At 45.3% G+C, this 14,820-nt stretch overlaps 1 long non-coding RNA gene across 1 annotated transcript in view; it reads right to left on the reverse strand.

Moving 5' to 3' along the window:
• LOC115948138 overlaps positions 1-7,720 on the reverse strand; it is a 44,647-nt gene extending 36,927 nt beyond the window's left edge. The window contains exons 1-2 of the long non-coding RNA XR_004081984.1: positions 7,269-7,720; positions 5,031-6,768 (exon numbers count right to left, since the gene is read on the reverse strand). This is a non-coding gene — a long non-coding RNA (uncharacterized LOC115948138). The remainder of the gene's footprint in view (positions 1-5,030; positions 6,769-7,268) is intronic.
• Between the last annotated feature and the right edge of the window lie 7,100 nt (positions 7,721-14,820).

Here is a 14,820-nt window from a genome sequence, read left to right on the forward strand (position 1 = left end):
GCCCTTCTCTTAGCCCAGCCCCCGCTGGTGACGAGGGATGCCGCGGCGGGGAGCGGGGCCTTGCGCTTGAAAGCCGGGAGGGGAGCTGTGCTACGCAATGAGTCGATGTGTAATTACATTGACAATTTGCCCTGTCCTTGTGTGTCTATGAGGGATTTATTGGTTTTTTTTTTTGTTGGTTAGTTTCTTTGGGGAGAGAAGGTGTGTGCATTTATTTTTACTCCGCATCTCTGTCGTGCTTGGCGTCCATCGTGGTTCAGGTATTTACAGCGGGACGGTTGCGCAAGGCGTTCTCTTCTGCCTGTCTATGCAGGAAGCTGTAAGCAGCAGGCTCATCGTCTTCTGTAGCTTCTATAACCTCTCTCCGCCCTTCTTCCCACCCCTTCCTCCCTCCCAGCCTGTGTGTGTTTCTGCGTGTGTGTTAGAATGCAACACAGGTGAACATTGCAGCAATATTTACTAAGGCCATACATCATCTGACAAAATGCCTTAATAAAAAAGCTGATTTATCGTTTCTTTTTATTGACCTTGTACTAAGAGAAAAGAACTGCATGCTGGTGTTACTCATGGAACCGACAGAGAAAAGTCTTGATGAGTTATGTAGAGTTTTATGATTTAAGTCTCTCAGCTCCTCCTCCTCCCCTCCCAGCCCCCCGCTAAAAGAACATTGTACTTTGAATTATTTAACAATATAATTTGTATAGAATTTTTTCAAGTGCAAACATTAAAGGTCTCTCGAGTATATGTGATAAAATGAACCTTCTCACTGTGATCTACCATGTTTACTATTGAAATTAATAAATGCACTTCAACAGCTCTTGTGTGCTATGTTCAGCGTAAGATACATATAAAAAAACTAATCACAGACGAACTATAGACTGCTCACAACTCTTAAAGGAATATGAGGTTAAAATTCATGCTGCAACTTTTCTAAGCTGCAAAATAAAACATGTGTCCAAGTACAATCACAGTCTATAGGTCGCACAGCATTTAAATGCATTTGTTTGTAGATTAACCTGCACTTACATACATTGCTGTTTTTTAGGTCGATTTTTTTAAATTCATGGGGTTAAACTGAACTTGTTGATGCTCTATGTCGGCTACAGAGCTTGCTTGTATGATAAAGCTTATGTTGCTTATGTTCCCTTGTGTGTGCACAGGGGAGCTATACGTATATGTGTCAGTCTAGGTGCATGTGTCTGTGTTTGTGTTAAAATATATATGCAGGTGTATGTGGTTACACTGTAAAACAACAACTGTATCAACAAGCCCATTTTTATTGCAATTATGGAAACATGAAAATGGGGGGAAAAATTCCATTTGTAAGACATGGCTCAAAATTAATACTGCCACCAAGAAGTAGCACACAGACATTGCTAATCTACTAACTGCTAAATCTGAATTCTGCGGGGACATTACCAATTTACTTGTGTTTTCAGATTCTAAGACTTTGAAGCGAAGCACTTCTGTTTTAAACAGGTATTATATATCCTGGTATAGACTCTTTTTTTGCCACCAGGAAAAGGAACAGTGTTTTTTTACCTGGGATACATAAGACGTACTTGTGAGCAGTGTTCTTTGATGAAAATTCAGAACCTGGCACAAAAATGGTTAGAATTTTTATGATGCTGTGTTATGTCTTACTGAGCTGCTTCATTATCTCTTGGATTGTTCAGGCATAACAGGGACAACTGAATCAGACATCTGAAGCAACCAGAGGCACATGATCATCTTGATTACTATACAAAGTTCTAATCAGTTTATATGAGTTTTTCTGAGTTGGCAGATAGGCAAAAGATATTTTTTGCGGCAATAACTAGGGGCAGTTTTGTTGGTGATCCGCATGTGTTGCACAGGACAGGTTTGTGAGCTTATGCATTAAACTCTTTCTGTCAGAGGCATGAAATTACAAGTGATCCTTGTGTATGTGTGGGTGTCTGTGCATCTATGCTTACATACAAGTGCATATGTACATATGTGTATATTAACACAGATGCATATGTACATGTTAAATGCATGCGTGTCACCAGTTGTCACACCACCAGATTTAAATGCAAGATATGTTGATGTAAATTGGTGTTTTTTCAAAGAGACAAAGCATATCTCTAAAACACCAAGCTTTCTTTTCACAGCCTCGCTTACACACTAACTTGGGAAGTAACTGCAATAGACCTGACATATTTTGTTGATTAATCATTGTAGCCTAAGCACATCAAAGGAGGCAATGTGGTGGTTATGACCCAGCTGTTCATTAGTCCTATTACCAATTACATTTTCGAGCTCTGAGACATCAAGAGCCTCAACATCATAATGAGTTTAACTTTTTGCTTATTCTGAATATGAAAATATATTCAGCAGTTGTAAAGCACTTTTCTAAATCTGGACTGTTGCCTAGCATGTCGAAAGTTTAAGAAAAGCACAGTTGTGAAAATTCTGCCCAAAACATCACCTGGATTGTCAAAAGTAGCTGTTAACACTGCCCACTCTCTTCCAGTTTACATAATTGTATAAAACTTATTCCAAAGTCACTGTAGAAATACCTTCTTATTGGAAGTTATGGGATACAAGACATTGACTTTTTCCTTCTAGCTCCCTAGCAAATTCCTGCTAATGGCTTGTAGATTGTCATACTTGTTTTCTAATCTTTTTATAGGTCTCCAGATGGCTGTGATGTAAAGAAGAAACATCCTGTATGGATTTCTTAAGAGCAAACCGTTTCTATTGACTTCAAAGAGGAATGCTTATGATTCTCTAATTATTCCAATCACACCCCCATCCTATCTCCAGCAACACCACCTTCTTTGGGAGGACACACAGGAACCCCACTTAAGCTGCTGTGACATACATAAGAAGTGTGTAGTGTTGCATAAATTCCCTTTTTGCACTAAATTATGACAAAATTCATGTATACATTGTGGCATGCCAGTACAGTCCAAACCATTTTCCTCTGCAGAGCAGCATCCCTTTTCTCTCATTCAGGGAAGTCATTCAACTGCCTCACCCTCAAATGAAGGTGGCTTATAATTTTTTTTGTGACCACAATTTCATTTTTCAAGCAACTGAAGATTATACTTCTCTTACATTAAACATAGAGTATGCAAAGAGGTACAAATCCAAATTCAGACATAAAAAAAAGACAGAGTATCAAGAATTCAAAGTCACAGGAAAAAAAAATCAAACCCCCAAACAGTCAGTTTACACGTGGAAACCATGTGCAGTTAAAGGATATGTTTTCTGTCAGTAATGTATACAATATCATCTGACTTTTATTAAAAAAAACACTAAACAAAGATTACCATTTCTTGTTGCAACTGTAACTACCTGTGGTCTGAGTTGTTTAAACCTGAAAAATAGCCCCCTAAAAAGAAAAGGATCATAATTTAAACATCTTGTTCCAGAAATATATGCAAATGGATAAATCTATGTGATTAGAAGGCACCGAGTATATTAACTTTTGGGATTATTAGATAAATCACTAAACACTTGACCCTAGATTAAAGGTGGAAAAACTAATTACATTAGCTGCAGATGATTTAAGATGATGCAAAACAGATATGAGTGATATACTGCTGTATCTGCAGGGTTAAAGATGGCAAGCAATATTTACCAGAAATATTATATATAATGTAATGTAATGTAATGTAATGTAATGTAATGTAATGTAATGTAATGTAATGTAATATAATATAATATAATATAATATAATATAATATAATATAATATAATATAATATAATGTGTATTTTAAACTACATTGTTATTTCTGGAGAATTACACTTAAAAATAGAAGGCTAAAAATATTATTTGGGGCTGCTGAACAGAAGGGGTGAAAACTATAGAGGCCGATCTGGGATGGAAACTGTAGAGGCAGATCTGGAATTTTTGTACTATCAGCTGCCAGTTGCTTAATAAAGGTTGGAGGCTCCACCTAGCCTTCAGCTCAAAACATGCAAAATATATTATACCAGCACTCTCCTGCCAGATTTCCCACATTTCCTGACTGATGATGTCGTGAAACCAGAATTACTGGGAAGGCATAGTCTCTATTTACAGCTCTGCAAGCTTATGAAGGGCTGCGGGGGTAAATAAATACAATGTAAGTTGCTAGTTTTCATCGCATTATATTGATCACAACAGCCTCAACTAAAAAATTATTATTGTTATTGTTATAAATGTTGTTGTTGCTGTTGTTGTTATTTCCCAGGCAGCAACACTGTTCTTAGATGTTGTGATGAGGCAGTTTCACCCAACGGACACGAGTGGACTGTGGTTGTTGAAGGATGACATTGTTTCACTGGAAATGATAGGGAGATGCAGAGGGGCACCCCCAGGCCAGGGTGAGTGGCCGGGTAGCTCTTCACTGGCCCTCCTGCAACTCCATTGGAACTGTCCTGTCCTGACACTCCATTGCCAGATGCGTACCCGTGCTGAGCAGAGCCATTTTGGCAGGGATAGATTTTGGAAAACCCGAGAAGTGATGGTCGCTTGCACTGAGTGACCCACTGCGTGGGAGGCAGCAGATGGACTAACTGCTGCAAGCAATCCTTTGCACCCTAACCAGCTGCAAGATATGCCTCTGACTTATCTTCTTTCCTCTCCCCTTCTTTTTTCTTTTCCCTCTGCATTTTTTTCCCCCACCTCCCCCCACCCCCCTGTGTTTGCTCTTGTGCCTGCGCATCTTCCAAGGGCAACCAGGCACTGCAAAAAAACTCCCTGAGAAGCCCCAGCTGCTCAGCATCCCCTGGCAGTCTGCTAGATAATTAACGTTTCCCGCAATTAAATACAGCCTGACGACCAACAGGTTTAGCAACAGACACAAAATCGGCTCACCGGCTTAAGCCGCTATGTCTAGTCATAAACCCTGCCTTGCTAATCAAAAGTCCCTCGCCGAGAGTGAGACAAGGCAGCCGAGCGACCCGCGCCAGCTACCCGGGGATCTACTTGGGAAATCTGCATCTGTCAGGGGTTCAGCGTCCAAATTTTGCAGGGAATTCAGGACACACACACATACACAAACACTTCACTACTTACATATCTTCGCCTTTATCAGGAAGTGATTTTACCCTACATGTAGGGGGGTGAGTTGAGCCTCTGGTGGCAAACAAAAATTCCCATAGCCAAGGCCTCTAGGATCAGAAAAAGCTCTTTCAGGTCTCCAGAAATTCAAGTGTTTCCCCTCTCCATCCCTATTTAAAATTGTCCCTTAGATCCATGGTGTTGTTCTTGCTCCAGCGACTCTAAAATAGTTTAGAATCTTCCATCCATAAAAACGGGGGAGAAATGGAGAAAGTTGGCTTGGGTTTGCCGTTATTATTATTTTTTCCACACTTTTTCCCATGCCCCGGAATAGAAAGTGAACTGTTGTATGTGAGGTTCTGCAAGATTTTGGGGGTTTGGCCAAGGTCTAGTCCAGCCTCTCTGCTGAGGAGGACGTGCTCCGAAATTCAACCAATTTCCCCAACGCTTTTGTTGCTGATGAACTGAAGCTCTATTGTTCTTCATCCATTGCCACGGTCTTTTTCAGTTCCTACTATATGTTATGCATTGCCAGAGATAATGAATTTGCACCAAAACCTCTCATAGTCCCGTTCTGACAGACAGAACAAATTAGAAAAGTCTAGTGCAGAGAAGAGCAATAAGTACTTTTTTCCTAGAGAAGAAGAGAAGCTTGCATTTCTTTTCAAACATTAAAAAAAAAAAAAAAAAAAGGGAAGAAGCAAATGGTCGAGCTTCCTAGGGTGTTTTCCTCCTGTTAACTTCTGAAGAACAGTTTCATCTGAGTCTTGTTTCTGGGAGGCACTGATATTTTGTGCAACTTTTGTCAAAACCAAGCAGCCGGTCAACAGCAGGCAAAACAACATCAACAACAACAACTACAACTACAAACAAACAAACAAACAAAACACAAAAAGCCCCCAAAAAACAAACAGGAAAAATCATGCTGTTAACAAAAAACACTCTTCCCATTCCTGTTGTCAGGCGAACTTGTAGCGTGACCTCTCGTTACTGGGAGGAGGATGTCCTAAAGCACTGCCGTTTCCTTCTGCTCCCTCTCATCCATCTCTCCGGGTTTGAAAACAGCATGAAAACACCAGTAAAAGCCCCACCTAGCTTTTAGGGTGCGGGGGCCGACGGGAAGAAGTTTGGGTTAGCGCCGGAACGGGAGGTGTGCAGCGAGGGAGGGGTGCAAAGAGAGATGGAGGAGGAACAGAGGAATAGAGAGAGGTATGCAGGGTGAGGGGATGGCAGGACGGCTCATTACTGCTCTAGCCCCTGTCTGGGGGCGTGTGGGGTGTGACTGAGGGGGGTCGATGTCGTGCTGGCACCTCAATCTGGGTCGGATATACACGGCGCCCCTCGGAGGGGAGGGGGCTGCGAGGGGTGGGGGTTGGCGGTGGGAGGAGCGACGCTAAAAAATTACTAAATACATACATACACATATAAACACCCTACAGATGCCCTTACACAAACACATGTGTGTGTATGCATGTGTATGCATATGTATGCATCCATTCATATAAATATTCATAGATATGATAACAAGCCTATGACCCCCCCCGGCGCTTGGCTCCAGGGAGAGGGAAGGTGCTCTGCCGCTCTCAGCTGCAGGCTTCTACGGAATGTTTCCACGGGGAGAGCCTCGCAGCAGCCCTGGGCAGGCGGGCATTCCCTGCTGGCACAGCCTTCGGAGCCCCGGCGGACAGAGAGCTCTGTGAAGATCCGAACGCCAGCCCCGAGCGAACATAGAGAATTCAGCACGAGTGCCCGGCTGCACGAAAAAAAAAAAAGAGTAAGAGTCGACAGCGGTCCCCCGGTCAGAAACACACCCACGTTTCCCCTTCTTGGAGAGAGCATTTAAGTTTAGTTGAGATACTTTGAAGGGAGATGCAGTGCTTGAGCATGCGGTGTGTTGCCCTAGGAATGGCTGTGCTGAGGTCCACAAACATACTCTAGAACAGCTCATAGAAGGCTGAAAAAGTGTACATAACGTCAGCAATAAAGGAGAGAAACTTAGGTCCTAATAGAGAACATCACGCGTTTCTAAGCCACCGGCTACATCTCACCCTGCCGCCTCGCCGTCTGAAGTTCCCCGGGAAGTTCTCTCAAACATCATGACACACCTCAGAGTCTCCAAAAGGGGAAAGGAAAGAGGAGGACAGAATGCTCTAACCTACACCCCGCCAGTACGGTATCTGATGAGATGAGGGCTACCCCACCCCTCCGGTCGCCAGCCTACCTTCCCCCACTTCCTCTCTCCGAGCCTAGTACCTGCGATGCACTATAGAGCAGCGCCCGGATGAATGCTGCTCCCTCACCGGCTCAACGCTCATGCAACGCTTTGGGTAGGGAGGGGGGAATTTTCTTTCTATCTTTTAAAATTGCTTGGAAGTTTCTATTTTCCGCTAGTCTCCTGATGAAAAGAAGCAGCAAATAACGTCCAAATACCACTACTACTAGTAGTACAATTGCTACTGTATATATATATATATATAACAGAAAATTAAAAGAAAAAAGATAGAAAAGGCTAGACAGACTCTGCAGTGCTGCGGCGAGGGCGGCTTTCTTTTGGGGCCAAGCGTTGGGCTGGGCACCACTGCTGCTGCTAGAGCTTACTTCATGGGGTAGAGTGTGGGCGGGAGCCTGCGCGCCCGCGGAACAGCGCGGAGCATCTCCGCGGCTGCGCCCTCGCTCCGAGTCTCCCCATCCCCTCTTCACGTTCAAGGCTTGAGATAAAAAAAAAAAAAAAAAAAAAAAAAAAAGAAGGAAAGAATATTCAAATCCCCCTGTTTGGAGAAGAGACCTCGGATCCTGGGAACGATCGTCCCTATTTGCGAAGATCCTAATTAGCGGGAATTAGTAGGGCCTCTCCTTTTCTTCCAAATATCATCATCATTATCAACAAAACAAACATCCCCGAAACGAGCGATCGGGGCCGGCCGGCGGCCCGTAGAAGAGCCCGTATGGGCGCGGGCGGCCGCGGTGTGTGAGGCGGAATCCACTGTTGTGCCATTCTCTTCTCCTCCTTCTGCTCCTGTTGGCTCCAGCGTGTGTTACTTTTAATACTGATGCGTATGTAAGGTATATTTGCATTATTTTTAATTTACTGAAAATTGCAGCCTGCCACTTGTCGTTTGCTCCTCCCTTTCTATTTCTTCAAATCTACTTCTCCTTTCCCCCACTCCCTCCTATTTCCCCGTGTTTTGGTGAGACTGCAGTGTCTGTGTCTTTATATACTGTTTCCTCCATGCATCTATTCTGTATAAGATTACAGGTTATGAATAATGCTAGTTTTACAAATCAAAGTGCATAAGATGTTTATTGGACAATAAAAAGGCTTGAGGGTCTTACTACCCTGCTTAGTTATCACAACGCTAGCTGGAGACTGGAAGTTGATTATCTAAGTAACTTCATATTAAGAAAAGCAAGTTTTAGAAATCACCAACACACCCCTCCTCTTCCGTCCCATTTTAAGATATAAGGAAATATAGATAGGGGTGCAGTGGGGGCAATTTAAATGGATTTAAAAGATTTCATTACTGTTTTGCAGCCTCTAAGTGCACGTGTATCTGCGTTTATTTCAGAAATAGTTTATTTCAAAATTATTACTTAAAATATGCAGAGCCAGGTACGGAGAGATTTCTCTGAGGAAGACATTTTGTAGTTTCTGTCTTAGGCGCTGCATTATTAAATGTGTGACATATGGTTTCTAATATGTGCATGTTTGAATCCAGCACCTAATTTTTCACAGAAAGAGCATTTAGATTTTCTTAAAAAATACTGCTTGTAGCCTTGCACCTGCTTTATCCAAAAATCCATAGGCCTTGAATTATATGACCATCACAGGTAGCACATTTCAGTTTACCTTAATGTGTAATGAAAAGAAAGAAGACTAGTTTAAATACCAGAAGACTGGTCTGTTTTTTTTAGTCCAGGAATGTTGTTTTGAAACGAACAATGTCATTCCACTGAAAAAAAAAAAGAAACTCCATGCATAGTATTTTTTTCTTTTTCGAAAACTCGAGTGTATGTGTAGATTATGAATGATTTACCTGAATGGACACATCGGACAAAAGTTATCCCTCCCCAAAGACTGTTATACATGTATTTTTTATAATAAAGATTGAAGTGTCTCTTACTCTGTGACCGTTTCATCACAAGTATGTTTTAATTCTTTGCCGTTTCTAACGTTATTTCCAGTGCTACTCCTCGCTCCAGTTTTACGAGCCCTACGGTCACATGTCACCCAGTAAAAAAACAGTCATGTGCCTACACGTAAAACGTGTGAAAAAATAATACTCTCCCGAAACGGAAATCGACACGGTCATCCATCAGATTAGTCTACCACATAGAGCACCAATCCATTAAGAAAGCCCCATTTCTACACATTTTTACGAACAACGGGTGCCGGGGATTCCGGCCCGCGGAGGCAACCATCCCCCGCCCGTCTCCTTCTTTTAATAAGCACACGTGAGCGCACGTGCAGCTGTCCCTCCCTTGAGGAGCCGCATTAGCGTGTGCGGGGAGGCAGGCAAAAGTGAGCGTGGGTCTGTCTGTCTTTCCGTCCCTGCAGCGCATCCCGCATCGTCCCCCGCACCCCATGGTGGCTTACCCCGCGCCTCGCTGCAGCCCCGACGGGACGGGGGTAGCCCCCGCCTCCTTGCCCCCGGACCAAGCCCCCGCCAGGATGCCGGGAGTCCGCCTCGCAGCTTCCCTCCCCCTCCTTTCGCCTCCTTGCCCCGCTTTACTGCACGGCGGCCCTGCGAGTCATAGCGGTCTCTTTTGTATCAGCCCTAGGGCTGGAGGGGCCGCTTGACCATGGCGGGTGGAGTAGGAACAATAAATATAGCCCCCGCCCCTCCTTAGCCGCCCCGCATACACATTGCCCAATATCGGCCGAATATCGGATTTACCGCTAAAACCAGTGGTACCTATGTTCCGCGGAGCATCTGCACGGATCATCCAAGGTGACTAAAGCGCCACCGAAGTTAGCAATTTCTTGGATTCCCGTCCAAGGATAGATAAACAAATGAATATATAACCCCGCTAATAATGCTCTGATTTGGGGTGGCCGCTGCACGAGACAGATTGCTGGGTTGTAAATAATAAATGCCTGAAATAAATCCTTTTCTCCATATTCTCATTAATTTCCCCCTATCATCCCTTTTTTCCCTCCCCATCAATGCTTTTAATACCTATCCTTCTCTAAACCCAGTATTCAGCGTTTTACACTTAAATTTTCTCCCACTTCTCTTCATTCCTGTCTTCTTATAATATATGTAAATAATCCGAACTGTGTATTATTCTACACATAAGCTTTATTTTTAGAAAAGTGAAGGTGCAAGTACTATGGGTATAGTAGAAGTATTTTCTCATTTTCACTTTTTTTTCTCTTTACTTTTCGTTTTGTTCTTACTTTTTTGTTTCCCCTGCAAGACTGAAATATTGAAAGGAAAAAATGTACAACATCAAACAGATAATATTTGGTGAAATAATTAAAGTTTGGCATGACAATTTTTTTTTCCTGTAAGAGAGAAAACCCCAGAATTTAGAGTTTTATCTGTGCATACACACACACACACAAACACGAAAATCTATTTTTTTACACAAAAGCTTCCAGTGAGTATACACCCTCACTGTGTACCTCCTCTGGAAATAATAATAAAAAGCCAATGACCATTTTTTGCGGTTCAGACCATGTCTCCTTATTAGAGGTACAAAGGCAGAAATCAAGAGAAGAAGAAGAGGGGATGGAAGTTGTGTTTCTTTTATTCAGAATTCATGTGATCACTAAATGTTAAGGTCTTCAGAGGTTGAAGTATACTAAACTCTTTGTTAGGTGTGTTTTGGTGAGCACGCAGAATGCCAGCTTCAGCTCCAGCCCGGGATGACCGGCCAGAGAAGCTGACTCCATGCAAGGCATGGTTTTGGCTTGCGGCACGGGCTGAAGAGGAACGAACCAAATTTCCTCGATGTCGTTCCTGTTCTTTTATTTGAGTATTCAGTTTATATCTAGGTGTAAAATAACTGACCGAAAAGACAAGGTTTGGAATGCAGTGCTATCTCTCTGTTTCCCACGAATGTGGTCTCTAGTAGGGGAGTGAATTAGATTGTTATTTTTTTGCTGTTTTTATACTTTTATAGGTTGCCTTTTTTTTTTCCTGTTTCATGACCTTGTTATATTTTAATTTGATTTTTAATTCAGTCTGCAGGTACGAAGTTCATGTTTACTTCTCCCTCCCCGCCCAGTGTACAATGCCTGGCAGGCCGGACTCCACTTCTGAGAGGGGAGAAAAGGCGGGAAGGAGGCGGGAGGACATTCAGTTCCTCCGTGGGGTCGGTCCCGCCCAGGGCGCGCGGCTGCCCGTCCCGGCTGCCCCGAATCCCACGCCCCTCATCCTTCCCGGCGGCGGGGGAAGAGCGCCTCCTCCCGGTGCCCGTCCGTGGGCAGGACCCGCCCCGAGAGCGGATCCTGCCCTCCGTCTCCAGTGCTGTCCCTCTGATACCCTGATGTCCTACTGATACCACACTGATACTGTACAGGACGTGCCCTTCCAGTGCTGTCCCACTGATACTCCTGGCCGCCGTGTGTGGACTCTGCTCCAGCAAAATTTTAAAAATAGTAATTTAAAAAAATTAAAGTGGTAGCAAAAAAACCAAACTTGAGAGATACCTTGCGGGAAGAAGCATGCTCCGCAGATAGAGCATCCCTCGGGTGACAGGCATTCTTGGCTCTCCGCCCCGTCTCTACTCCTCGTCCCCAGAGGGGGTGGGGTGTGGTAATTATCGCCTCCTTCCCCTCCCTACACCGCGCTTCGCATGTTGTTTGCCGCGATCAAAATACGGTGTCCGTCTGTGGGTGCCTGTTTGAAGAGAAGTTGGGCTTATGAAACGCAGGAGACGGGAGCTGCAATATCTCAGGGAACAACAATATTCTAGTATTCCTCCCTGCAGAATGGCCCTCCACTCTTTATTGAATTTGTACCGGTGTTGCGTGGAAAGACCTCTTTCTCGGAAGCTCTTGTTAGCTGATCATAGTAGGCTTTTATCTTCCCTCGATTCTCCCTTCTTCTTTTTAATTAAAGTAATGAAAATGAAAGGTTTGATGTTACAGAAATGAAATTCTTCAGCGAGGGAATGGAGGGGAAGAGTTCTAAACGCAGTAGGCTGTCAGGAAAAAGATGTACTCCTGGCAAGTTAGAGGTCGTGGTTGATTGGATTAACCGCTTCTTCTTCTTTTTTTTTTTTTTTTCTTCCCCGTTTCTTTTCGATTTTGGTAGTTCATTAGTGGAACTTTCTCCAAGAGGATGTGTTTCTATGATTGACTTCTTGACATCTCCTCTTAGAAATTTGTGGTTTTCTCATATCTCAACAGGCTGTGAGCAAACAGAAGAGTAAACTGTCTGTCTCACATAGGAGGTTTCTTCTGCACCTTCAGGAAGTGATTTCAGAAAAATTATAAGAACATGATGTGTTGTGTGTGTGTTGGTGTTTCTTTTTAGTTGTTTGGGGTGTTTTTTTCTTTTTTATTTTCCTTTTTTTTCCCCAGTGGGGGCTTTGGGCTTATGTCCATAAAATACTTAAATTTAAAAGCAGCGTCGCTGCTAAATGTTGTTGCAAAATCACGCGAGACATGTCTTCCCTTTGCGTGTTTTAGTTGCCGTGCTGCATGTGCTGATGGATACGAGCAATGCACACTGAGGGAAATACACAAAATTCGCTACATCTACCACCTAGTAAAACCCGCGTGTAAATTTCTCCTCCCATCAATAGGATAACAATTTCGAGTTATTTTTCTTAGCATAGGCATCTCAGCCAAAAGACCGAGCAGATTATCTGAGCGCCTCTTTCACTCCGGGCGGTGGGAAAATAAAGATTAAAAGCAACGACAGAACCGACGGGCTGCAGAGGTTCTAGGGAAGAAGACTGGTGGTGGCCTTTGCCCGTTTGTCCTTCTGGGAAGGGTGTTGTCCCTCTATTCTGGTAACACCTCAAACTGCGATGACTGTTTTGACACCAAAACGACGGTTCTCACTCATTTTTGCCCTCTGCAACATATCCACCGTCCTTACCGGCGCCACCGCGTCTCTACGCTGTGCCGCGCCTTGCAGACGAATGGACGAACAGACGGACAGTGCTGCTGGCGCCGATTCCAACGCTGCCGGAGCACCAATCCCCCTATCCGGACACCAGCATCCTCATTAAAACCTCGCAGTTTGGATGCTTATACGCCTGTTGACAAAACGTTTCGGAGCTCTCCCAGCGCATCCCCCGAACCAAGCATCGAGAGGAGAGCTTACGGGCAGTCCATTCCACACCCGGGACATCGACCAGGACAGAGATGCAGAGCCCCTTGCCATGACAGCCCACTTCCTCTCCTGTTTTCTTCTCCATCTTTTCAGTAGCAACAGAGGAATCGAGAAACAGAGCTAGGGTGATGCCAGACTGCTGTTCTGTTGCCACGTTGTGGGACCTGTGGAGGTCTAACAGGAGAACAGTTTTAAAGCGGGATGCAGGGCTGTTACCACATCTCCCTCTGACCCTTATAGGACATCAGATCCCCTTTTTAACCCCCACGAGGACGCTGAGCGGGAGAAGACAGACCTGTACACAAACCTGCACCTTGTCCCCTGGCGCAGGCTGTGCCCCATCCTTTTCCGGTACAGACCGGCACACCCCGACAAATCACTGGAATGAGCCCACCACCTCGTTCCAACACCACTGATTTTGATTTAATCCCGAGGGACACTCGACGGACGGTCTCCGCTCTCTAACTCCCCATGCCTGTGCGGTGCGATACTCAAGTGTAGATACGCCACGGACTCCCGCGCGTGTGTTTAACGAGGCCTATGGGCCCATGGGCCCACATCAACTGATCAGGTTTGAAATCCAATAGCTTCCCCTCGCGTGAATAAGATTTGTCACTGACGGCGAGAAATTAGGGGGCAGGAAGATGTTAAGGAAAAAAAGGCTGCGGCACCGGGAATCCCTCCGTCCGAAAGGGATGCCTTCCTGGATCGCCCCTCTCTTTCCGTTCGGCCCGGACCCCAATTTTTCCCCGCCGCGCGTTATTTCGGAAGGCAGAGACACGAAGATATGAGAGGGGACGGGGAACAGGGGGGTTTCCCCACCTTGCCCTCAACCCCGGACATACTTTTCCCGCCTCGGGGTGACACGGCACGGCCGGACCGCTCCGAGCTCCCCCCACATCCCTCACCCGGGGCTCCCCATTCCGGTACTCACTGCACGGTCTCCATTCCGCAGCCGCCCGCCGAGCACCATCATTCGCAGGGACGTCAGGAGAAACTTCTCCAGACCAGTCCCTCTCGGATGGGCGGGAAGAAAGGAAGAAGCCGCGTGGGGAAGGAGGGGCAGGTTGCTTTTGGAGAGAGGAGGGCGGCCACGAAGGCTGGCCCACACCGGACTGCGGCGTGCCTCACTCCTCCCCTTTGCCCCGGTATTTCCCACCCACTTACCTCCTCCGTTCCCTCCCCAAAATAGACAGCCATTAGCAGCGGGGAAACGTCTTTCTAGGGAGCTTTCCTTGAGAATTCCCTCCGGGCATGGTGAGGAGTCAGAGCTTAGCCGGTGGGCCTCAGGTATACTCGAGACTGGGACAAGAGAGGGAGAGGGGTGTCGAGGGCTGCTCGCGTCCCACGCCGTAGGCGGCTGGGGTGGGTATGGCCCTCCCCGTGCCATGCATCGCCCCCTGCGCCGCCCTTAGCTGTCGTTATTAACAGTACTATTCCTACTGAGGCCGATGGTAAATTTAAGAGGCCTCTGCAAGCGGAGGTGGGCGGCGGGGCTAGAGGAGGCAGAGGGC

This window comes from Geospiza fortis, unplaced genomic scaffold, assembly GCF_000277835.1.
Source record: "Geospiza fortis unplaced genomic scaffold, GeoFor_1.0 scaffold279, whole genome shotgun sequence".
Classification (NCBI taxonomy): domain Eukaryota; kingdom Metazoa; phylum Chordata; class Aves; order Passeriformes; family Thraupidae; genus Geospiza; species Geospiza fortis.